The sequence below is a fragment of the Piliocolobus tephrosceles genome, chromosome 16 (assembly GCF_002776525.5).
Source record: "Piliocolobus tephrosceles isolate RC106 chromosome 16, ASM277652v3, whole genome shotgun sequence".
NCBI lineage: Eukaryota > Metazoa > Chordata > Mammalia > Primates > Cercopithecidae > Piliocolobus > Piliocolobus tephrosceles.
Window position 1 is genome coordinate 58,052,955 of NC_045449.1, and position 24,488 is coordinate 58,077,442.

The following is a 24,488-nucleotide window of genomic DNA, read 5'->3' on the forward strand; positions in this document are numbered from 1 at the left end:
AGAGTCAGTTGCCTGGTCGGTGCAGGGAAAAGCAAGGCAAGAGTAACAATAGGGTACTGTGGGGATTAAAGGAAGATGTATGGCAATGGATCTGTCAACTGCAGCCCTATACAAATACCGATTATTAATGTACTCTGGGACTCTGGAGTAACAGGAAAAACTGCAGGGCTGAGCAGGTCACACGCAAAAAAAAGTTTGAACAGCAGCAGCATCATTGGCAGTATTATACTGCTGCTTAAAAGACTTAGGATTTCGTGATTCAGTGTTTAAAATGACATTCAGAAGAAAAATCGCCTCAGGCCTACAGCTGCAATCCTTCACCCTACGCCCAGGCTCCTGTGTCTGGGATTCAGGGCCAAGCTGAAGCCAGCTGGCCTCCAGATGCAGTGACCACTCCAGGGAAAGCATTCGGGTTTGTCAGAGCTCATGGAGTGACTGCTGAGGGGTCGGTTCGTGCGTCTGGAACAGTTGGGAACTACTGTCTAATGTCTGGCAGCCAGGTTCAGCACGGAGCTCAGAAGCTGCCCAGCGAGCAGGAAGATGCTCAGTTCTGCTTTGAACTGCAGCCAAGAGGCCAAGCGGTAACTTCATCTCTCCTCCAGTTCTTGCCGCAGGAAAACTGACAATAAGGAAAAAACAGATATGGTTGGGTCTCTCTCTCCAAGGGACACTGATACCAAAGTCCTCCTAACTCCTCAAGAGGTCCTTCAGACAAATCTATCAAAATCTCTGCAAAGAGGCCTCACTGAATTCCAAGATCCCAAAGATAATTGTTACTCCTAAAATTTACTGTAGTAAAAATAACAGCAGGTCTCAGCTCAAGTGTCACATCCTCAGAAAGACCTTCCTGACTACCTCATCCTAAAAGTGGGGCCTCCCCATCCCCTTATTATCTTTTTGAAATTATTATTATTTTTTAAAAGTAGGATCTCACTCTATCACCCAGGCTGGAGTGCACTGGTGCAATCATAGCTCGCTGCAGCCTCAAACTCCTGGGCTCAAGCGATCCTCCTACTCAGCCTGCTGAGTAACTAGGACTACAGGCACACGCCACTACACCCAGTTAGTTTTTAAATTTTTTAAATAGAGACAGGGTCTCACTGTTGCCCAAACTGGTCTCAAACTCCTCAGCTCATGCAATCTTCCTGCCTCAGCCTCCCAAAGAGCTGGGATTACAGGTGTAAGCCACTGAACCTGGCCCTCTCTTTATTTTTGAGAATAGTATTGCCTGACATTGTCTACCTGTTACTTGTTGCCTCATAAGAAAATATGCTGTACGTGGCAGAAAGTTAGGTTTATTCACTGCTGTGTCCCAATGCTGGCATTGAAATATTTATTAGTTTAATGAATGAATGAATGAACACTGCACATAATACCTAAGTAACCTGTTTGTGTCCTTTTTAGAAAATTCTATAGCCGGGCGTGGTGGCTCATACCTGTAATCCCAGCACTTTGGGAGGCCGAGGCGGGCGGATCACCTGAGGTCGGGAGTTCAAGACCAGCCTGACCAACATGGAGAAACCCTGTCTCTACTAAAAAAATACAAAATTAGCCGGGCATGATGGTGCATGCCTGTAATCCCAGCTACTTGGGAGGCTGAGGCAGGAGAATTGCTTGAGCTGAGGAAGCGAAGGTTGCTGTGAGCTGAGATCACGCCATTGCACTCCAGCCTGGGCAACAAGAGTGAAACTCCGCTTCAAAAAAAAAAGAGAAAAAAGAAAAAAAGAAAATTCTATATAGTTCAGAAGAGGAATATTTATAGTTGAGTATATTTTACAAGTTGAGCATCAGGTTTTAGCTTCCATAATGTAACATTACATCACTGTTGCTATGAGAAAGTGAAATCTAACTTAAAACTCAGATGTCACTAATCAATGGTATCCTTTCCAGGAACAAAAGCCTTTCTAAATGAGGACTATAACACGGTAACTCTCTCTTCCATAGAACCACTTTGTACAACGTTGTTTCTGCTGGGAATATACATTTCTTTTAGGAAACGGAAAATCCAATCCAGTTGCTGTATCAAAGAAAAGGATCCTTCCAGAAAAGGGAGGAATACTACTTCTGGGTGGTGGTAACTTCTCATATCTTGATCATACAAACAAAGGCTCCTCTGCAGGATGCAATCTACCAGGGGTTTGGAAGTAAAAATCAAAGGGCTGTTGCCACCAAGAGGACTGCAGTTTCAGACCTGTGGTGCCAGGACCTGCCTCTGAACCAGAATCATCCTCCTTCCAGCCTGTGGGAAAGTACAGCAAAGGACTTAAAAGCAGGACACATCAAACACATGCAGTTTTCATAAGGTACTTTGTTAAAAACATGTATTCTCAAAACATGTATTCTCAAATTGTGTGACACATAATACAAGTACGCAATGCCTCCTTCATAACTAATGTAAAAAACAATTTGGCCAGGTGCGGTGGCTCATACCTATAATCCCAACATGTTGGGAAGCCAAGGTGGGAGGATCACTTGAGGCCAGGAGTTTGAGACTAGCCTGGGCAACATAGCCAGATTCCATCTCTAAATTTTTTTTTTTTGAGACAGAGTCTTGCTCTGTCACCCAGGCTGGAGTGCAGTGGCACGATCTCAGCTCACTGCAACCTCTGCCCTCCGGGTTCAAGGGATTCTTCTGCCTCAGCCTCCTGAGTAGCTGGGACTACAGGCACACGCCACCACGCCCTGCTAATTTTTGTATTTTTAGTAGAGACGGGATTTCACCATATTGGCCAGGCTGGTCTCGAACTCCTGACCTCGTGATCTGCCTGCCTCGGCCTCCCAAAGTGCTGGATTACAGGTGTGAGTCACTGCGCCCGGCCAAAAATTTTTTTAAATATAAAGCAATTTCTCTAAAAAATTAATTTCAAGCTATAAAAACCCACAAGGTCAAAGGTTAAACCAGTCTTTTGACTCTCAGGGGAAAAAAGCATATGAATAACCAGGGAAATGAATACAGAGTTGGTACTGCTTTTTCAATAATAAAAATAATAACACTGCTATTAGACAAAAATGTCTTCTTCAAAAAGACCCTTGGGGGAAACACTGGGCCTCAGTTCCTGATGTAAGTGGGAAGGTGCATCTTTTGGAAGCACTACTGTCAGGCTGTACGAGTTTCAAAATGAGGCCTGGCTGGCAGGTTCCAGTTCTGCTAATCTTACTGAGGAACAACCAACAAAGGACATTCCCAGCCGAACGCTTTAACACTCAAGGGAAAATGGTGTCTGTAACAGCAGCAAACTTTCTCTTCAAAACTTTGCATCTTACTTTAAATGAAGGGTTCTTAACATATGCACGCATGCAAGTTTCGGTCTGTGTGTACATGTGTGGATTTCTGTGGAGAGAGTTCATAGTGTTCAGAGTCCTAATGGCGACTATGTCCCAAAAGAAGTTAAAACACCACTTTTTTTTTTTTTTTTTTGAGATGGAATCTCACTCTGTTGCCCAGGCTGGAGTGCAGTGGTGGGATCTTGGCTCACCACAACCTCCATCTCCCGGGTTCAAGCGATTCTCCTGCCTCAGCCTCCCAAGTAGCTGCGACTACAGGCATGTGCCACCATGCTCCGCTAATTTTTGTATTTTTAATAGAGACGGGGTTTCAATATGTTGGCCAGGCTGGTCTCAAACTCCTGAACCTCGTGATCCGCCCACCTCAGCTTCCCAAAATGCTGGGATTACAAGCATGAGCTACTGCACCCAGCCAAAACACTACTCTTTTAAAGGGTGGCAGAACTTTAGCCTTTGGATTATTTTGGGAAACCAAAGTTTTTCTGAGCTGCCTCTAAAGAATTCTGTCAAGCTGGGAGCTACTTGGGGTTAAAAACCTTTTCCCAAGAAAAATCCTCGGAAGCCTGAGAACTAACACACAATCGTGTGGGTGTGGACCTCTCATATCCCTGGAATGCCTAACAACCTGCTGGACCTCATGGCTCAAACAGCCCGACATCCAGACAGCAAGTCAGTAAGGTCTTCACTTAGGGTTTGGATTCTTGAATTTGCCTCTCACTCATGGATGTTGACATTGTCCAGAGCAGGCTTTGATATTTCATAAGTTACTATTTTTTTCTCAGAAATGCATTATTTTCTCCAGTTTCCCAAGAAAGATCAAAATTAATGCTGAGTCTTTGATGCTTCAGTACATCACTCAAAATGCAGGGCACATCTCCACAGAAACTTTCCTCCCAGGCAAGCTTTTTTCTTCAACTGGGCATTTCTGCATCAAAATGTAACCCTTTAGTCACTCTTCCCACTGTCTCCTGCCTGCTCAACAAACTGTATCGCAGCTATTTAAACATTTTTCAACATCTCGTAAGAATAACACGCACATTTCCCCTTCCCGTTTAAAAAATATTATTATTATTTTTCTTTTGACAAAATCCTTTTCTCTGGGTGCTTTTTCAAATATGGAAATTTAAGCATGATCTAAATTACATGAACTCTCTACTCCCCACAACCCTGCCTGCTGGACCTGTTATGATCACATATCTGTTTCTACAAGCCACAGAAGAAAGTGACCTTGTTACTCTGAAAATCTCACTTTCATTACAACTCTACCCCATTACCAATATTCCTTCAGACATATGGCAATTTTGGGCCTTTCTTAAAAAATGTGGCCAAAGGTAAAATAAAATGAAAGGCTGAAAAATGACTGCTTTCTGCTTGCTCTCCTAAACTACAATCTTCTTCCATCATTTTTTTCTAAACCAAAAGGTACCAGTCTATTTGGAAAATAATCAGTTTTATAAAAGGTACCCTTACACTATTATTTTTACAATGACTACATGTATGGAAGGAGAAATTACAATCTGCTGAGAAAATTGCAAAATAATTTCTAACTCTATTTGCTATAATTTGACAATTCCATCTTACGAGTCTAGAAAATGTATCATTGCGAAATGTCTCAAACCCATTATCCTAATTGAAATCTACTTAAATGGAATAGTTAGTTCCTTTTCAAGTCACATAAAAGCACATATAGAGCAGAGATCCTTCCTATTAAATCAAGAAATGCTATGCCTATAAAGTACATGACATCTAAGCAGTAAAGATTTTAGCCTCAAAATTCCTTAACCATTTATCATCGTATATGTGCATGCTCATCTAGAGACCTTCACCTGCTGCCAAAGATATAAAATCGAGGATTGAACAATGCTCCTTTAAAGATAATAATAATAAAGTCAAGAAAAGCAGACATATTATATTATGGTCATCTAGCTAGATTTCACTGCCCAGTTTTTGTTCTCCACATATTTTATTGTTTTCTTTTTAATACAATGAACCTTTTTCACTTTTCTGATCCTAAACCTTTGACTTTGGAATATACTGCATATTTTGGTGGCGTTCCATTAAAATGGGTCTGTGTCATAGGAACACGAACCAACTGGACAAGAGGGAAGGGAGCCCCCAGGTACAACAGACAGCAAAGGAAAGCCCGCAGACAGCTGAGAGCTAAAGCCATCACCGCCTCTGTATTTAATCCACAGTGCTGACTCTTCATTAATTTTAGATGAAATTCCACAGTAGGTTTTCTGTAATTACCAACAACTTGCATTACTTGCTCATGAGACAGCTCTATCAATAAAGAGATCCGGTTTCTTAAGCAGAGTCTCCCAGATCAAAAGCCCACCTTCATGTGAAGATGTGTGCTGCCAATGGTCTAAGGAGTCCTCAGAAGCAATACGGAAGGGAGGCCTTCCTCCAACACCCTTTAAGAGCCAGATCCCTGACCTCGTCCTGAGCACTAGAGGCTGAAATTCAGAGAAAGGAAGAAGCTTAAATGGCCAAAGGCAGAAGATGACCATTCTTGACTCGAATTTAAATTTCTGCTAACAGGGATCTACTGCAATCATGCATATTTGTCACCAGCATTGTCCTGTTTTTTTCTGACAGAGTCTTGCTCTGTCACCCAGGCTGGAGTGCAGTGGCATGATCTTGGCTCACTGCAACCTCTGCCTCCCAGGTTCCAGCAATTCTCCTGCCTCAGCCTCCTGAGTAGCTGGGATTACAGGCGTGCGCCACCATGGCTGGCTAATTTTTGCATTTTTTAGTAGAGATGGGGTTTCACCATATTGGCCAGTCAGGTATCGAACTCCTGACCTCGTGATCTGCCCACCTCAGCCTCCCAAAGTGCTGGGATTACAGGTATGAGCCACCACGTCCAGCCTACCAGCATTGTCTTAAACATTAGGTCGCCCCCTGGAAGAATGCTTTCTGAAAGCAGCAACTTCTGTCTTTAAAAAAAGGTATACAAAACAATCATACTTTCATGAGCAGAGCCCACCATCACAGGACACGCATGAGGTTCATGAGGAAAGGAAGGAGTCAGTAACTGCCAGCAGCAGATGTGTGTTCTCGACCAGCTAGAGGTTGCACGAGGAGAAGGCTGGACTTGTGGGCTAAAATGGGCGAGCTGAGGCCCTAAGGCCTTCCAGGGAAGGGCAGGATCCACCTTCCAGAGTCACAGTACTGGGAGGACCAGCCTCCTGGTGCTCTGTCTACCTCAGGGACCCCCTTTTCTTGCTGCAGATAAGAATCACGAGACCTAGGCCGGGCGCAGTGGCTCAAGCCTGTAATCCCAGCACTTTGGGAGGCCGAGACGGGCAGATCACGAGGTCAGGAGATCGAGACCATCCTGGCTAACACAGTGAAACCCCGTCTCTACTAAAAAATGCAAAAAACTAGCTGGGTGAGGTGGCGGGCGCCTGTAGTCCCAGCTACTGGGGAGGCTGAGGCAGGAGAATGGCGTGAACCCGGGAGGTGGAGCTTGCAGTGAGCTGAGATCCGGCCACTGCACTCCAGCCTGGGTGACACAGCGAGACTCCGTCTCAAAAAAAAAAAAAAGAATCACGAGACCTAACAGAAAAGCCAATGACAGGGAACAGACTATTCAGAATATAGAAAAAGAAAGAAGGTGGCAGCTGGGCATGGTGGCTCACGCCTGTAATTCTGTAATCCCAGCACTTTGGGAGGCCGAGGCAGGCAGATCACCTGAGGTCAGGAGTTCAAGACTAGCCTGACCAACATGGTGAAATCCCAGCTCTACTAAAATTACAAAAATTAGCTAGGCGTGGTGGCAGGCGCCAGCTACTCGGGAGGCTGAGGCAGGAGAATCGCTTAAACCCAGGAGGTGGAGGTTGCAGTGAGCCGAGATCGGGCCATTGTACTCTAGCCTGGGCGACAGAGTAAGACTCTGTCTCAAAAAAAAAAAAAAAAAATGGAAAGAAAAGAAAAGAAAGAAAGAAGAAGGCAGAGGAGGAAGAAGAGGAATAAAAAAGGCAAACCCAAGAAAAATAAAAAGAGACTCCCTGTGAAAACTCAGTAGGGTACTGGTCAGAACAAATTAAGAAAACTGAAGGAGAAAATATCCTGGCACAGGATACCTGGCTAGGAGGACATTTATCTCCAATTCTCTCCCTCAAAGGTCTTCTAGGATTTGAGGGGAGAGGGGCTAGCAGTGAGGAAAGAGAATCTCAGGGCTCCAGGGATGATCTGGTTTGAGCAGTGAGAAGGCAGCCAGACTTGCACATGGACCCCCGCGCGGGGAGCCTGCAGTTCGCTCACCGGTGTTGTCTGTGCTCCAGGTTCTTCTACTGTGAACTGGTCTCTCCGTTCTAAAAAGCTGACTTTAGAGCTTTTTAGATGAGAGGTATGAGAGATTTAGACCTGAAGTTCCTCCTTAACCTTTCTCAGTTGAGGGCTTTTTGAAAGCCTGATGAACATCAAAGATCCTTCCCCACCACACAAATATACATACGCAAATACCCACAAGAGTTTTGCACTCGATTTTCAAGGAGACACAGATATTTCTCTTCCCCCTCCCCAAGATTAAAAAACCCGGACGTACAGAATTCATTACACTGTTTTGAATAGGAGGAGTAGGGTTTTAATCTACACCCCTTTGGATGGTGAGTACATGATCCTAGGGCATTTGGGCAAGACAGAGATAGCACGTGAAGTCTCACTCCAGGAAGAGGACAGCCTTCTGGTGCCTCCCAAAGCTTTGCCAGCAATTTTACTCCTGGAACCAAGACTGTAGTGGGAAAACAGCTGGTTGCTTTCTAGACAATAAATAACCAATCTATTGAAAAACAAATTATAATTGCAAAACATACCTAAGTGCTTTATGTTAGTGAGAGAAAGAATTAGAAATAATCAAAGAACAAGAGAGAAAGAGAGAAAAGAAAAATTGGTACACTAATTTATTGGGAGAAAATAATCTATTTCATAAGAATTTCCCATGCTTAATGCTACTTAAAGAGTTAAAATACTTGCTTTAAGATTCTTTAAAGACCTTCCCTAAAAGGAAACACAAGATGGGTAAGGACCTCATTTTAAAGATTCACAGGAGGCTGACTCTCACCAGTGTCTGGAACTGCCCACTGACAGTCCCCAAGAATAGCCACTGCCTTCTAAGCATTGTCATTATCACCGGATAACCAGTCCACATTAATTAAATGCAGGTATAGCCTATTTTATAAGCCCTTTATCAGGCCTCAAAGAATTTGGCTTGAAATCATCCCAGTGATTAGATGAGGGTTCCCATGCCAAATTCTGGGCTTCCTGCTTGTCTGTCAGGGACCCTCCCTCTCTTAGCAATAGCATCACACTTGAAAAGATATCCCTGTGTACCCACATTGACAGACAGAAGTAAGAACTAAAGGGCTGGCCGGGCGGGGCTCAACCCTGTAATCCCAGCACTTTAGGAGGCCAAAGAGGATGGATTGCTCGAGATCAGGAGTTCAAGATGAGCCTGGCCAACATGACAAAACCCCATCTCTATTAAAAATACAAAAATTAACCGGGCATGGTGGCACATGCCTGTAATCCCAGCTACTTGGGAGGCTGAGGAAGGAGGATTACTTGAACCTGGGAGGTGGAGGTTGCAGTGAGATGACGTCACGCCACTGCACTTGAGACTGGGCACAGAACAAGACTGTCTCAAAGAAAAAAAAAAACTAAAGGGCTGACCCCAGGCACCTGCCCCTTACCTACTGTTTACTGCTGTAAGAACAGGAAACCAAAACCTCTCATTCCAACTTTAAATACCAACTTAAGCACTGGTATAAACCAGCTCCTAAAACAGAAAAACATCCTTTAAAAAAATTCCTTTTTTCCTTAGCTTGAATAAAGCACCCATCTCACTCAACATTAGCCAATCGACAATACAGCCTGCTCTGTGCTTACTCAGCAGTGTGTAGGGCGAGAGGCTAGGACACTCCACTGGAGCACTGTGGGAAGGAGCTCAGGAGGAGCTGGAAGGCAGTTCTGAGAGGGAAAACGGAGGCTAACGGTTCAGTTCTGTGGCAGAGCCCACAAAATGGCTAAAATTCTTACAGACCATAATAAGCTAGGTTTTAGAAATAGTGAAATTAGAAATTTCTGAAAGGCTTCTTCGGAGCTGTGGGTCAACAAATATATATATATTAAAATTGTTTTCAATTTTATTTTTTGAGATTAACACTTTGGCATTAAAAAATCATACAGACTTCTGGAAGGACTTCTTAACCATCCACCCCAGAAAATTCTGGGCCCTGCACTTGCTACATTTGCTGCCAAAACAACTCTATCACCTAACTCGAAAACTAAACTCAAGATGTGTTTTTTCCCTTCCCTAAGATTTTAGTGCCTCCTGAAATAAAATTCACTTCAGGCTATTAGGCCTCCTCTGAACACCACTCTCGATCACGGTCAGCCTTAAGACAAAAGCTAGGCTGACCAAATGAGTTTGGTTTCTGGCTCAGAGCATGATCAATAGCCATTTCTGCTGGGAGTTTTAGCCTTAAAAAAAAAAATTAATGTTCCTGCTTCACTATTAACCTACTCCATCAGGATCGAATACCACTCACTGTATCCCCACAGACATTAGCCTACCCTGGGAAATTAAAACAAAAGCAATTCCTTTCCCACGGGTTTTCAGCTACTGACTTATTTTCCATTTCAATCTTGCCCCCGAACTTAGCTGGGCAAAGAGGCTCAATCCTTGAGGGCAGCTCCTGCCAGGATTCCTACAGCAGTTTCTGCTCCTAACTGTAGGTGAGGTGGATGGGAAACTGGGATGGCCACATCAGATCAGCCACTGTCAGGGACTAACCGTCAAGCAGTCACTTCTAACACCCATCCAGGCACTGAGGATACCAAGATGGCTCCTGCTCCAGGTTAAGTGGGAGCACTTCCATCATTTTTATCAAAGGAAACATTAATAGAAGGTAGGAAATGCTCAGCCGTTAGTGAGCAACTTTAGTGAGCAGGTGCCAGCCGGCCTGCCTGAACAAGAGCTCTGTGCTTACTTCCCTGCCTCAGTCACAAGGTCCCTTGCCCTCTGGATGGCTTTTCCTCATTTGTCATCATTAAGTCCAACACACACACTTCCCTCTACCTGCTCGCAGATGTAATATTATCAGCAAGGTAGGGTTAGAGTTTGCCACATAGTCCACTTGTAATAGACTTCCACCTTATACAAACATCTGCACGGTCTACTACACCTGCCGGAGGCCTACTTTAAAATCTGTCTATGGAAAATAACACTGTCGTCTTGGCCTGGCAGGCAGCATCCTACAACAACATAACTTGCTCCCCTCTCACTTTTTTTTTTTTTTGACAGGGTCTCGCTCTGTTGCCTGGGCTAGAGTGCAGTGGCACCATCTTGGCTCACTGAAACCTCTGCCTCCCAGGCTCAAGCAATCCTCCCGCCTCAGCCTCCTAAGTAGCAGGGACCACAGGTGCATGTCACCATGCCCCGCTAATTTTTGTTTTTGTTTTTTATTTTGTAGAGACAGGGTTTCACCATGTTGCCCAGGCTGGTCTTGAACTCCTGAACTCAAGGGATCCACCTGCCTCAGCCTCCCAAAGTGCTGGGATTACAGACGTGAGCCACCAGGCCCAGCTTTCCCCTTTACATCATAAAAGGAAATGCTTTCCACCAGGTTTCCATGATCAGGGCACATAGAGTAAATCACTTACAGGATTTTCTTTTGGGGCTAGGTGTACCCCATAGTACTTTGCTCTAACTCCAATCCTAACAACCATCAGATCATATTTGCCTGCCTGTGCTGTTAAGGTTTCCAGCACATGGGGGCATGAGCTGCTCACGTTCAGGCATAAGCTTACAGATACCAGAGCCCCTCCCTTAATGGTGCTCCCAATCAGCTTTGGTGCTAGTTTCCACTCGAGAGCTCCAAGGCACCACTTTGGTACCTAGAATGCTACTAAGTCACACAGGTCTCCTCATTATCCGATTTTGTGATTTTCCTGTAGACTTTTCTCTAATTACTATACATTAATACAAATTTCTAATTAATATAAAGCTTAAAGCCTTCTTAAATTGCAGTCTCCCAGAAAACACATCTCTTTAGCCTTCACAAAACATCTCTCTGGTTACCGGTGGTGCTGGTCTGGGGAACCAGTCCCTTCCTTCCAAAAGAACATTATCTCGGCATCAAGTCCTTCAATTTCCTATTCATAACCTCAAAGTTCCTGGGGAAGACCTAGGTTTCTCCTTTTTCCTTATGACATGTCAGGTGGACCTGATGAGCACTGGCAGGCTCCCCCACTCATCTGGAAGCAGCCCTCAGGAAGAGAGAGAAGGGGGAAGTCTCCCCATCTGCAGGGTCAGGTCTAAACACAGCTGTCCAGCTTCTTTCCAACAGGGAATCTAGCAGCAGCAGGAAGCCTCCCCTGCGCAAGGCACAACCAGAATTCCCTCTTATTACTGCCTAGCGCCCTTTTTAGTGTCCACCAGGTAGTACCGGGGCCTACTCAGAAACACTTGGCAAACACCCCCCACAGGCAAAGTACTCTAGTTTGCTGATGACAGTGAAGGAGGTCAGAGGGAGGAGAAAGGTGCAAATACGAGCAGGGCAGAACCCCCACCCTCCAGGAAGACAGGAAAACTACTGCACCCCTAGCTGTGGGCTGTATGTGGAAGACTCCAACCTTAAGGTCTCAGAATGGAGCCTAATGTCAGTGCTTCCTGAGGCTGGGAGCAGAAAACCCATCCAGACAAGAGGGTCAGCCTCAAATCCCATCCTTGCAACATGATGGGCAAATGCCTTTCAAGTCTGGGACAAGGGCATGGAATATGCTTTCTCAGAACATGTTTTTGTAGGATGCTCTAAACCCTCTGTACCGTTTTGATCCCTGTGGACTCTTTCCCCCCCATTTCCCTTCCTGAGTTATTCTCGAAAAACTACTTAACCTCTCCAATAAACCCAAGGTGTTTTTGTCTGTTTTTGAGGTGTCACCCAGGCTGGAGTGCAGTGGTGCAATGATGGCTCACTGCAGCCTGGACCTCCCAGACTCAAGCAATCCTCCCACCTCAGCATCCTGAGTAGGACTACAGCTGCACACCACCATGCCTAATTTTTAAATTTTTGTAAATAATTTAAAGATGGGGAGGTCTCCCTATGTTGCCCAGGCTGGTCTGGAATCCCGGGCTCAAGCGATCCTCCCACCCTAGCCTCCCAAAGTGCTGAGATTACAGGCATGACCCACTGTGCTCAGCCATATAACCCAGTTTTCAAAAGAATTCCTCAGTTGAGTTTCGCCTTGTTTTCTAATGTGGTTTGCACTCTTTCATTCATTCACCCCGAAAATATTTAAGCAGCATGTCTAGTGGGTCAGATACAAAGCTAGGTACTGGGTAGATAATGCGGAGCAAAATCAACAAGGTCCCTGACTTCCTGGAAGAAGGGGAAAAGCAGGTATCTACCACAGAATATGCAGCAACAAACTGTGATGAGAGCTACACAGGAAGAGAGAAAATGGGGGTGGGGGTGAGGTGGGGAGTAGAGCTGTTTTCTGCAGAGGGTTCAGCTCCTTAAAAGTCTAGCTCCCTTCCAACTGGGAAGAGAAAAGCGGCCAGTGTGCCTGGAATACAATAAACCGGGAGAGAGAGAGAGGCCCAGGCTGGAGAAGGCAGGAGGGGCTAATCACACAGCACCTAAACATGTTCAGAATGTAGATTTTATCCCACAAGTAACAAAGAAACCTTCAGAGAATTTGAGCAAGGATGTGACAGGATCATGTGAGAACTATTTGTTATTTATTTGAGATAGGGTCTCTGTCACCCAGGCTGGATGCAGTGGTGTGATCACAGATCACAGCGGCCTCAACCTCCTGGGTTCGAACAATCCTCCCACCTTAGCCTCCTGAGTAATTGGGACTATAGGCACAGGCCACCACACCCAGTTAATTTTTCTTTTTTCTTTTTTTTTTTTTTTTTGTAGACAGGGTCTCACTATGTTGCCCAGGCTGGTGTTGAACTCCTGGGCTCAGGCAATCCTCCCACCTCAGCCTCCCCAAGTGTTGAGATTACAGGTGTGAGCCACCATGGCCAGCCATGTTAGGAATTTTTTAAAGACCACTCTGACTGCCGGGTGGTGACGAGATTAGAAAGGAGTAGAAGTAGATGAGGGCAGGTCAGTGAGGGGCTGCCGGAGTATTCCAAGCAAAAAGATGGTTGTTTAGACCAGACTAGAACAGTGGCAGAGAAGCTTGAGAGAAAAGAACTATCCAAGAGACATTTATAAGATAAAAATCAGCAGTACTTGGTGCAGGACTGGATAAGGGTGAGTGGAGGGAGGTCGAGCTTGCATTTGCAGTGAGGAGAAATGTCAATTACCTCTGGCAGAAAGCACAGGCTGAGCAAACTCTGCAGTTCACCGGCACTGCACTTCCCTTGGCACCTATTTTTCAGAATTTCTAGAAAAGTTCAAGCCCATCTCTTATTTACTCCTAAATCTATTCCAGAAACTGTCATCCATTTTTAACACATTTATCAAGCATCTACTATGCTCTGGGGATAGAGAGGTGACCAACAGCTCATGCTCTCTGCATCTGTCTTCTTTGAGCCCTTGGGTGTTGCCTAGAGGCAGCCTCTAAACCCTCCTGGCAGCAAACACAACTCCCAAAGCTGAAACTTCATACAAGTTACCTTCTGAAACCTTCATACAAGCCACTTAACAGACGCCTCTCTACCTCTTAGAGACATTCCGCAATGCAACAAGCAGCTTGAGTTCTTTTCACTCAGAGATTCACTCCTCATTTCATAATATTCTGAGCCCCAGGAGACATCATAGCATCAAATCAAAACTCCCCAGGTCTTTGAGCCTTGCTCTTGAAGGAAGATCATGAGTCCCACCAGGCAGTTCTTCCTTCTACTACATAATCAAACTCCTTTTCTGTAAAATGTATTGAGTTTGGAACCTACATGCGACTTGTGCCCTTTGATTGGTTGCCCAGATTAGTTTGTGCTGGGTTCTATCTTATCACCCGGAATGGTGGTTTAATAAACCCTGGAGCTATACCGTCCAATATGGGCACATGGAACTATTTAAATTAAAATTAAAGTTTCGGTTTCAGCTTAATTAAAATGAAAGCTTCCAGCTCTCAGTTGCACTAACCACCTTTCAAATGTTCAATGGTCTGTTGTATGTACCATGATGCACAGAGGCACTGCTACAGGGTTGTTTGCATGTTTGATTTGAATTTCCCCTTTAAAAAATAAAAACAGAATTCAACATATAGAAACTTTCAACATATTAACTTGTGTCCTGTTTCATGCTATAAGTGAATACTATAAGTTGAACTTTAAGTAACATACGCCACTAAAATACTGCTTCTTAATCAGTTTCACAGTTTGGGCTTTGTGTAAAATTCATTTGCTAAGAATGTTTGAAAATAATCTGTGACTTCATCATGGGCTCATAATTTTATGAGCCACTGTGGACGAAGACTGTCCTTTTTTGTTTGTTTGATTTCTAGAGACAGAGTCTCACTCTGTCACCAAGGCTGTGGTGCAGTGGTGCCATCATGGCTCATAGCAGCCTTGAATTCCCGGGCTCAAGCGATCCTCCTCCCAGCTCAGCCTGCCAAGTAGCTAGGACTACAGGTGTGTGCCACTGTGTCTGGCTTTATTTATTTATTTTTTTTGTAGAGGCAAGGTCTCACTATGTTGCCTAGGCTGGTCTCAAACTCCTGGCCTCAAGTGATTCTCCACTTCAGTCTACCAAAGTGCTGGGATTACAGGCATAAGCCACAGCACCTGGCCTTTTTTTTTTTCTTTTTTTTAATGTACCTTGCACACTGCCCAATACAGTCACCATTTAGTAAATACATAGACTAACTGGTCATCTTGAAAGCACTCTTAATTTTATATGCCTACTTCTCATAAACAAGTCTATAAGAGGTTTCCACTAAATGTTCATTTCAGATTCTGAATTTCAACTACTTAACACCAGTCCTATGATTATACAGTATGCAGGCATTTTTTTCTCTAGAATATCTACCAAATGATTTTATAGTCCAAAGACACATTTATACTGTGACAGAAAATCCACCAACAATGCTTCATTGTGGAACTATCTTGGAACAAGATTAGCAAAAGTTGATAATTATCAAAATTCAGTAACAGATGCCTGAGATCCATTATATTATTCTTTACTTTTGTGTATTTTTTTTTTTAAATTTTCCAAGGAAAAAAAAATTTTTATTTTTTTTGTTTTTTGAGACGGAGTCTTGCTCTGTCGCCCAGGCTGGAGTGCAGTGGTGCCATCTTAGCTGACTGCAAGCTCCGCCTCCCGGGTTCAGGCCATTCTCCTGCCTCAGCATCCCCAGTAGCTGGGACTACAGGCGCCCGCCACCACGCCCAGCTAATTTTTTTTTTTTTTTTTGTATTTTTAGTAGAGACGGGGTTTCACCATGTTAGCTAGGATGGTCTCAATCTCCTGACCTCGTGATCCGCCCGTCTCGGCCTCCCAAAGTGCTGGGATTACAGGCATGAGCCACTGCGACTGGCCAAGATTTTTTGAAAAACTTAGTCAATTATATACAAATCTGATGAGGCCTCACACATACTTTACAAGATAATTATAACTTTAACATGGCTGGGTTCATAGCACTTTACTGACTATCCCAAGCTAGTGACCTGTTATATGAAGTCCTCTCCTTGTATGGTCCTGAAGTGTGGTTGTTCCTTTGAATGGGGAATCATCATCAAATCTCATTGGAGATGGGGTTCAGGCAGGTTTTGCACACAGCAACTCCGAGTTGTCATGTTTGACCACCTGGCTATAAGGCCAGTAGTATCTGTCTCCTCTCATCAGGAAAAAAGGCTAAAGATCTCCTGCCCATATCCAAACACTAAAGCAGACAACTGCAGCAGAGGAACAGCTGCTTCCGGTCCATCTTGCTCCACACTGACCACTGCACCCACTGCAGAGATGCCTACAGATAGGGCCAAGTCTTCCAGGTACGGGTACCGAATGCTTAGCACACCACAGAAAGCCCAACACAAGCTACCTTAGAATGCCTCCATGGATACACCTACTCAGCTGTCTTAGTTTTACCTTCTGCCCTATGGTTACACTACACATGGAATCATGGGAAATGCTGACTAAGAAGAGAAGCTCATCCACTCCAAGTCAAGTTCCCCACGGCCCTGAGAGTCAGCAAACCCTACTGACAGTCCTTTCTGTACATGCCAGGCATGGCTTTCAAGGCTCATTCAACCCTCATAGCTTCTTGGAGGTGGGAAAGTGAGGCAAAAGAGGTTAAGAAACTTCCTGAGGCCCCTTGAGCAGCGTCTGGTTCCCGAGCTCCTGCTCTCCCTGCTACACTATGCTGCCCTGTGACATGTCCTCTGCAGCCTGGCACCTTCTGAGCCTGCCCTTCCCGTATTCCCCTCTCTGCCCCTCTTGACAGCTGCCACACATCCATGTTGCTCCCTCTTTTGAAATGCTCTGCGCAAAACCCCCAGTTGCTGGTTTCTTCTTTTTCTTTCTTTCTTGGTGCCCTGTTCTTTTCCTTCAGAGGAAGGAGATTTTACACATATTACAATCCAATATATATGATGCATATGTCTATTGACTTGTTTGCTGTCTAGACTAGATAATGTGCTTTGTGCAGGAGGGAACCACATCTGTTTTGCTCCCCAACAGATTTCCAATGCCATGCACAATGAATGGCCCTGGTAGATGCTCAAATATTTGATGAATGATGATGATTGTTCAGTCAATCCTTTCAGTAAAAAGATTTTTGAATTCTCTATTTTGAGCCTAAAATAATAAATATAACCATCTATAAGGATACAGCCTGAAAGACAGCATTAGGTCCAAGAAAGGACTGAAAATTGAATAAGAAAACAAGCCAGCTTATGTCAGCTTTGAACAGCAAGAGAAATGAAACTTATAAAATGCATATTGGGATTCTGAAAGGTTATCTGCAGGGGCAATCCAATGGGTAGGTTTTAATCTCAAATCCTAAATAAGCTTATGACTGAAGCCAGCTCCTCTTGCCCAGTGCCGCTTTCAACTGTTAGAATAAGCTGGGGAGGCACTTAATGCGTTTGTCGCAATAATCTTCTTAGGGAAAAGCCCTTAGAACCAATATTCCAGGCAAATCCAGCAGACAAAGGTTACCTGGTTGTTTCAAAGCCCACCCACATCTCCCATTCTCCCAGCTTCCACACAGAAAGGTTAGATTCTTTTCTCAATAGTCCCACTTATGCTCACAGTGACCTGGCATATGGTTTTTGTTTACCAAAGAAAAGCCTTTCCTTTCAAGGACTTAAGTCTTCTGCAACTCCCGTAAGAGTTAATTCTTTAAATTTAACAAAGTTCTCCCAATACAAGTATTCCCCCACTTATCTGCAGTTTCAGTCACCCATAGCCAACCAAGTTCTGAAAATATCAAATGGAAAAATTGCAGAAATCAACAATTCATAAGTTTTAAACTGCATGCCATTCTGGGTGCAGGAACAGCTGTGATGAAATTTCTCACTGTCCAATCCCATCCTGCCCAGGATGCGAATCTTCCCTTTGTCCAGCAGATCCACGCTGTAGGTGCTACCTACTCGTTAGTCACCTTTAGCTGTCTCAGTTATCAGATCAACTGTCACGATATTACAGCTCTTGTGTTCAAGTTACCCTTATTTTACTTAATAGCCCCAAAGCACAAGATTAATGATGCTGGCAATTTGGGTATGCCAAAGTGAAGCTGTAAAGTGCTTCCTTTAAGTGAAAAGGTCAAACTTCAAAACTCAGGAAAGGAAAAAAATATTGTACTGAGGTTGCTAAGATCTATATTAAGGATGAATCTTCTATCTCCAAAATTGTGAACAATATGTGGTTGTTATAACTGTTCTTTCCTTTTTTTTTTTTTTGAGATGGAGTCTCGCTCTGTCGCCCAGGCTGGAGTGCAATGGCGCAATATTGGCTCACTGCAACTTTCGCCTCCCAGGTTCAAGCGATTCTCCTGCCTCAGCCTCCTGAGTAGCTGGAACTACAGGTGCACGCCGTGACACCTGGCTAATTTTTTGTATGTTGGTAGAGATGGGGTTTCACCGTGTTGCCCAGGCTGGTCTGGAACTCCTGAGCTCAGGCAATCCACCCACCTCGGCCTCCCAAAGTGCTGGGATTACAGGTGTGAGCCACCACACACGGCCCAACTGTTCTATTAGTTATTATTGTTAATCTCTTACTGGGTCTAATTTACAAATTAAACTTTATTATAGGTATATATGCACAGGAAAAAAATATGGCGTATATAGGGTTCAGTACTATCAATGGTTTCAGGCATCCACTGGAGAGCAACATAAGTCAGCGTTCTAGGCCCAGCTACCAGTCCTTGACTTTGCTGTGTAATCTTGGCAAGTTATTTAACCTTTCTGAGACTCAGTTTTCTCATCTGAAAATAAGATTCATAATAGTATGTACTATTCATAGAGTGGTGTAAGGTTTCAAGGTAGGAACAGTGCCTAGCACACAATTCCCCGTAAATGATAGTTACTCATATTGTTATCACCTGCCTATTGTTTTAGTTTTTCAAAGCACTATCACAAACACCTGAGACTTCAAAAGTCCTGAATACAATCATCTTCTTTCAATCATTTAATTTCTCAGAGTCTTAGATTCATACACTCATATAATCTATCAGACTGCTGGTGCTGGGGGATGGCACTAAGAAATCAACTCTTCTTTTTTGAAGAGAGACTTTTTTTTTGAGACAGAGTCTCACTCTGTCACCCGGGCTGGAGTGCAGTGGTGCAATCTCGGCTCACTGCAACCTCCACCTCCTGGGTTCAAGCGATTCTCCTGCTTCAGCTTCCCAAGTAGCTGGGACTACAGGCATATGCCACCACACCCAGCTAATTTTTGTATTTTTAACAGAGACAAGTTTTCACCATGTTGGCCAGGCTGGTCTTGAACTCCTGATCTCAGGTGATCCGCCCGCCTCGGCCTCCCAAAGTGCTGGGATTACAAGCGTGAGCCACTGCGTCCTGTCCTGGAAGAGAGACTTTTAAAAGTCCAAATTAGTGAAGTGATGTGCAGTTGGTATCCTGCCTCACTGCCCAGTGCAATTTGGGGTGATTCACGCAACCACTGGGAAATATGTCTCTGATGGTGAAGTGGGGATGACAGGTGAAACTGTCAGGACTGTAGCCTCCTGACTCCAAGTCTAGTGTTCTCTCCACCCCACCAATGCCAGTCAACAGCTTCTGAACTTGCGTGACCTCCTAGCATCCCTCTCATTAATGGTGCTTCATGGACATTTCACACAGTGTAATTAAGCATTATAAGGAGTTTGCAAAGGAGCAACACAAAATCTTGTATAACCTATGAGTTGCTTTAAAACTCACATGTAAGAATATTCACAACAGCATGGACTTCCAGTCTTCTTATAACAATATTTACTTTAAACCTGGGATCTACAGTTGACAAAGACCTTAAGGAATAGGAAGACAAAGGGAGCTGTCTGTCTATGGCTTGTGAGCTCCTGAAGTTAATGCTCCTCACAGGGACAAGAGTCAGCCAAAGGATAGTGCTCTAGGCAAACTGGAAAATGTTCCTCCATCCACAAATCATGGATTATTGCCTGGGCATTGAGTGGCAAATCTTACGAGATGCTTCTCAACTTTTCCCAGTTAACCTTCATCCTGTCAGTGGACAGCATGACCTGTTATTGGGTGCTCACTAGAACCAGGGACATGAGTGATCTCATTTAATTCTTACAACTACCTATACATAATATACTCCCCTAGTTCATCTGAGAACATTGACTATTAGACACGCTGTTATTTTATGTGACAAAAAAGGAAGCCACTGCCGACTACAAGTCTAAGACCCCATACATTACAAGATGCTTTTTTTTCCCCCAGGAATGTTAAGATTACATAAATTACACTGTCTTAGCATTGTTGAAATAGGAATATTTTCCCACTTTAGAGACAAAGAAACTGAGGTACACAGAAAGAGAAAGTTAATTTACCCTTAAGGTCACAGAGCTGGTAAGCAGAGCACAAGGATACAGACCCAGTCAGTCCAGTCACCTTTCCATGGCAGTGAAAGATTTCCCAACAGCCTCGTGAATTACTCAAAACTGCAGTGGTTAGAGAGATAGACACTGGCATCTAACTCTGGTTCCAGCAGGAGCACAGGAGCTCATTAGTGCAGCAATTCTCTGACTATCTCTGAACCTGACCACTCTGAACATGTCCACTCAAGAGGGCACTGCAAGAGACACCTCTAATAAACTGTAATTTCTCTCCAGGGAAAAACAACGTGGTACAATGGAAAAAGCATGTTTTGTTTGCTTGGACACAGGGTCTTACTCTGTCATCTAGGATGGTCTCAAACTCCTGGCCTCAAGTAATCCTCTTGCCTTGGCCTCCCAAAGTACTGGGATTACAAGATGTGAGCCACCGTGCCTAGCCCAAAAAAGCACATTTTTTGAATCAATGTCCTAGACTGACATTCTTGCTCCACCATCTAACCAGCTTGTCACCTTAGGCAAGTTACTGATTTGCTCTGAGCCTCGGTTTCCTCTTCTGTAAAATGAGGCTATCACACCTCCCTTAGAGGGCTGCTCTAGGACTGGAGAGGATATATACACAAGGGGCAGAAAACAGTACCTGGCTGAGTAGGAACTCAACAATGCTCTCTTTTCTATACTAGTCTTCTGCCTTGGGACAGAATCAAAGAATAATCTTTCCCTGTGACCTCAGTGATTCCCAAGGAGACCTTCAGGAGATAAGGATCAGACAGAAGAAAGCAGACCCTGAGGGATATTCAGGCAAAGAAAATGAACTAGAAACACCTAGAGGACAAGAGACAGTGTATGTTTAATGAACTTCCTAACTCTGAATGAATGAATTGATAAATGGAAAAAAAGAAAGAACAGGAATTTTCCATCAAAAGATACCAGTCAACAGACGTGAGGATTAATATAATTTAATATTGAACCTGACACAGAAAACTGGTCTTTGAAGATTCAGGTTGATACTGAAAGTAATCCACAGTGAGGAGAATTTCCCCATTGCTCTGTTCTCATATTAAGTAATAAACTGTGCAGTTCTGCCCTCTCTTTCCTCAAGGGATTCAGAAAACCTTCCAGAAAACAGCAGCTTTTGACTTGAAGGAAAGGCAACTAATATGGCATACAGAAACAAACTCTTCCTCCTTTAAAAACAAACCAAAAAAAAACCCTCCATCCTATCTATCATGCTAGCAGTTTCTGGCATACAGCAAAATTATTAATAAATAATTTCTTTTCTGACTCCAGGCAACTGCTTTTTGTCCAAAACATGCTACATATTTATTCTATCTAAAAGTCTAATCTTTCCTGCTTCTTCTCCAGAAGCACTCTAACATAATCTCTAGTAATGAACATTATGTTTGGTATATGTTGTGTCTAATCTTCTCACACGATGACAACTCGCTCTTCAAACCTCCAACACTCAGCCCAAACCAAACTCCTGAATTTTTCCTCCCTCCTCATCTGTCCCAGCCCCTGGGTTGCTTGTCAGTAGACTCAATTACCACCATCTTCTGATGTGAATCAATTTGTTAATCTCCTTCCTCTCAGGCACAGTGCCTTTTACTGGAGATAAACATGCAAGCAAGTTCAGTTCACCCAGAACCCTCCACATCCTCTCCCTCCAAGCCTTCACACTCCCAAATGGGCCCAGAAAAAAAAGGAAGAAATGTTATGGCAAAATCCCACTCTATCCACATCACCTCAGGAGGCTGGTTTTCCATAACTTTAGACCAACTACCATGTTTGGGGAGACTCTGAAAGAATACTGTTTATGGTCTGGGTAAGAGCTAACAGAAATGGCAGTTTCATTCTTCCAATATGAGACAAGCGTCTCTGTGTGACCCAGCTCTAAAACTCACAAACCTAGACTCCTCAAACTCCCCATACTCGAGTTCAAGGATAACCTGCCCTCCATTTTTCCTTATTGTTTTCCATATAAAAGTCACTCGTTGTTTCCTCTCCAGCTTATACCTGGCTCCTGAAATGACTCCTCTGAATCCTCTGAGAATCCTCAAAACATGTAAAAGACTCATTCCTTTTAATGCATGTGCAGAGTGGTGATGGTGTGAAGACGCTGGCACTTTAAACGTGAATACGGCACGAGCCCTGCCCTCAACGAGCCTACAATTTTCCCTCAGCTCTAAAAAAGGCTGTGCTCCCTGGGCAGTGTCTGTAAAACACAGTGACAAAGTACTTCATAGCTCTGGAGACAGAGCGAGGGTGGAAACAGACTTTGTCCTTACATTTGATGCCCTGTAACCATAACAACCGATGGTTTAAGTAACTATCAACCCACTGAGGGGTTAAGTTTTCCAAAAATCGTTTTCAAAAGGGGAAGACTCTCCTGCACCAACTCCCATGGCAGCCGTGCGCTCTGGGCAGCGTGTGGTGCAATGTGGCTAGCCGTTCCCCGCCTTGCCCGGTCCCATCGTATGGTTTTCCTGCTCAGCAGCCAGCGGCTACGGCGTCCACGGCCACACCGCCTCCCCGCAGGGCACCTGGCGCTAGGCCTCAGCCCAATGTCACTTGTTAACCTTCCGATCCCCCGGATTTCGGCACGCCGACGCCTCCCTGCTAAAGCACACAAACCACCCCACCGCCATCCGCGTTCTCCAGGAGTTGGAGAAAAACAACCTGGGCGCAGACAACCTTTGACAGATTCGAGTAAAAGTAACTGCGGTTCTCGACTTCCAAGCATTTCGCGTCGCAGGTGAGGGGGGCGGCAGGAACCCGGGGCCCCATTCATAAAATTGCCAGCCGTTTTCCTCTAGTTTGCGCGTGACGGTGCCTCCCTGCCCGGCGCCGGGGACCGCAGGCTGAGGGGACGGGGCCGGCAGCTCCTCCGGCCGGAGTCGAGCCCGAGCCATCCGGCGGGGCCCCGAAGGAAGGGATCGCCCAGGAGCGTCGCAGGTGGGCGTCCCTGTCAATACCCTGACCGTGACAGCGGGGTGGGGGGCTGAGCCCCGCCACGCCAAGGGCCGCCGGACCCGGCCGGTACTCTGAAGCCCGCGGGGTCGATCCGCGCCCAACCCGGGCCTTCTCCACTGGGCGCTCCCTCCACTGCCCCCGCCTGGCCCCGAGACTGCTCACCCCAGATCCGCTGGCTGCCTCATTGTACTGCGCCGGCGCCCGTGCTCCCGGCCGCCGCGACTCCGGCTTCGGCTGGGGCACCGGCCGCTGTCCTGCCGCCCTGCAGCCCGCCCGCCCCCGGGCGCACGCCGCCCCGCCCCACCGGCGGACCCGCCCCGCGCTCGCGGCCGCCGCCGCCAACCAGAGGGCGCGGGGGCGGAGCAAACGGCACGCCAGGCCCAACCAATCCAGTTCTACCGAGCTCTGAGGTGAGGCCGCGGAAATGGGCGAGCGATTTGTCAGGTCTGTTAAAGGGGCCACCGCCCTTGGAGCTAGGGAGAGGAGGTGGGGAGGGTTACCTGGAAGAGCCCCAGGTGAGAGGGACAAGAGCTTCACTCTCCCCACACGGGGCTGCACGCTCTCCCCAGCTCTTTACACTTCTTAATTTCCTCTTCGTGCAGTCCAGCAGCAACAAGTGCCCTTGAGACGAGGGCTGGGGGGGGTGAGGTGGGGTGACTGAGGCTCGGAGAACCAGGGGTATCCCCCGGGCAGATTCACTCGATTTGCATTTTAGAGGGCCATCAGACACATCTATCCCTGTCCAACTGCAGAAGTTGATTTAAAAAGGCAAATTCCCAGTTTTCCCCAGTATGTACTTCCCCCACCTAACTACCGCACTACCGCATCCTATCCTGAACTAACTGTTACTAGTTTTTTTGTTTGTTCGTTGTCTTGCTATGTCGCCCAGGCTGGAGTGCAGTGCTGTCATCTGGGCTCACTGCAACCTCCGCCTCCCGTGTTAAAGCGATTCTCCTGCCTCAGCCTGCCGAGTAGCTGGGACTACAGGCGCACGCCACCACGCCTGTCTAATTTTTGTATTTTTAGGAGAGTCGGGGTTTCACCATTTTGGCCAGGATGGTCTCGATCTCTTGACCTCGTGATACGCCGCTCCGGCCTCCCAAAGTACTGGGATTACAGGCGTGAGCCACCGCGCCCGGCCACGAGTTCTTAGAGCTTAGAACTTACCTGGTATTAACTACTCATTTTTACAGAGGCAATATCTGAAGCTCAGAGAGGTAAATTCTCACTTAGAATGAGCTTCCTGGGATGGC

General features: G+C 45.4%; 1 protein-coding gene across 3 annotated transcripts in view; it reads right to left on the minus strand.

The window, feature by feature from the left end:
- The window catches only part of TEX2 (testis expressed 2), a 117,224-nt gene extending 93,670 nt beyond the window's left edge, over window positions 1–23,554 (minus strand). For 2 of the 3 annotated variants that reach the window (XR_002731586.2, XM_023212061.1), the window contains exon 1: window positions 23,398–23,554. The gene's annotated coding sequence lies outside the window, so the exon portion shown is untranslated. The remainder of the gene's footprint in view (window positions 1–23,397) is intronic. The other variant, XM_023212062.1, reaches the window with a different exon arrangement.
- Window positions 23,555–24,488: the final 934 nt, after the last annotated feature.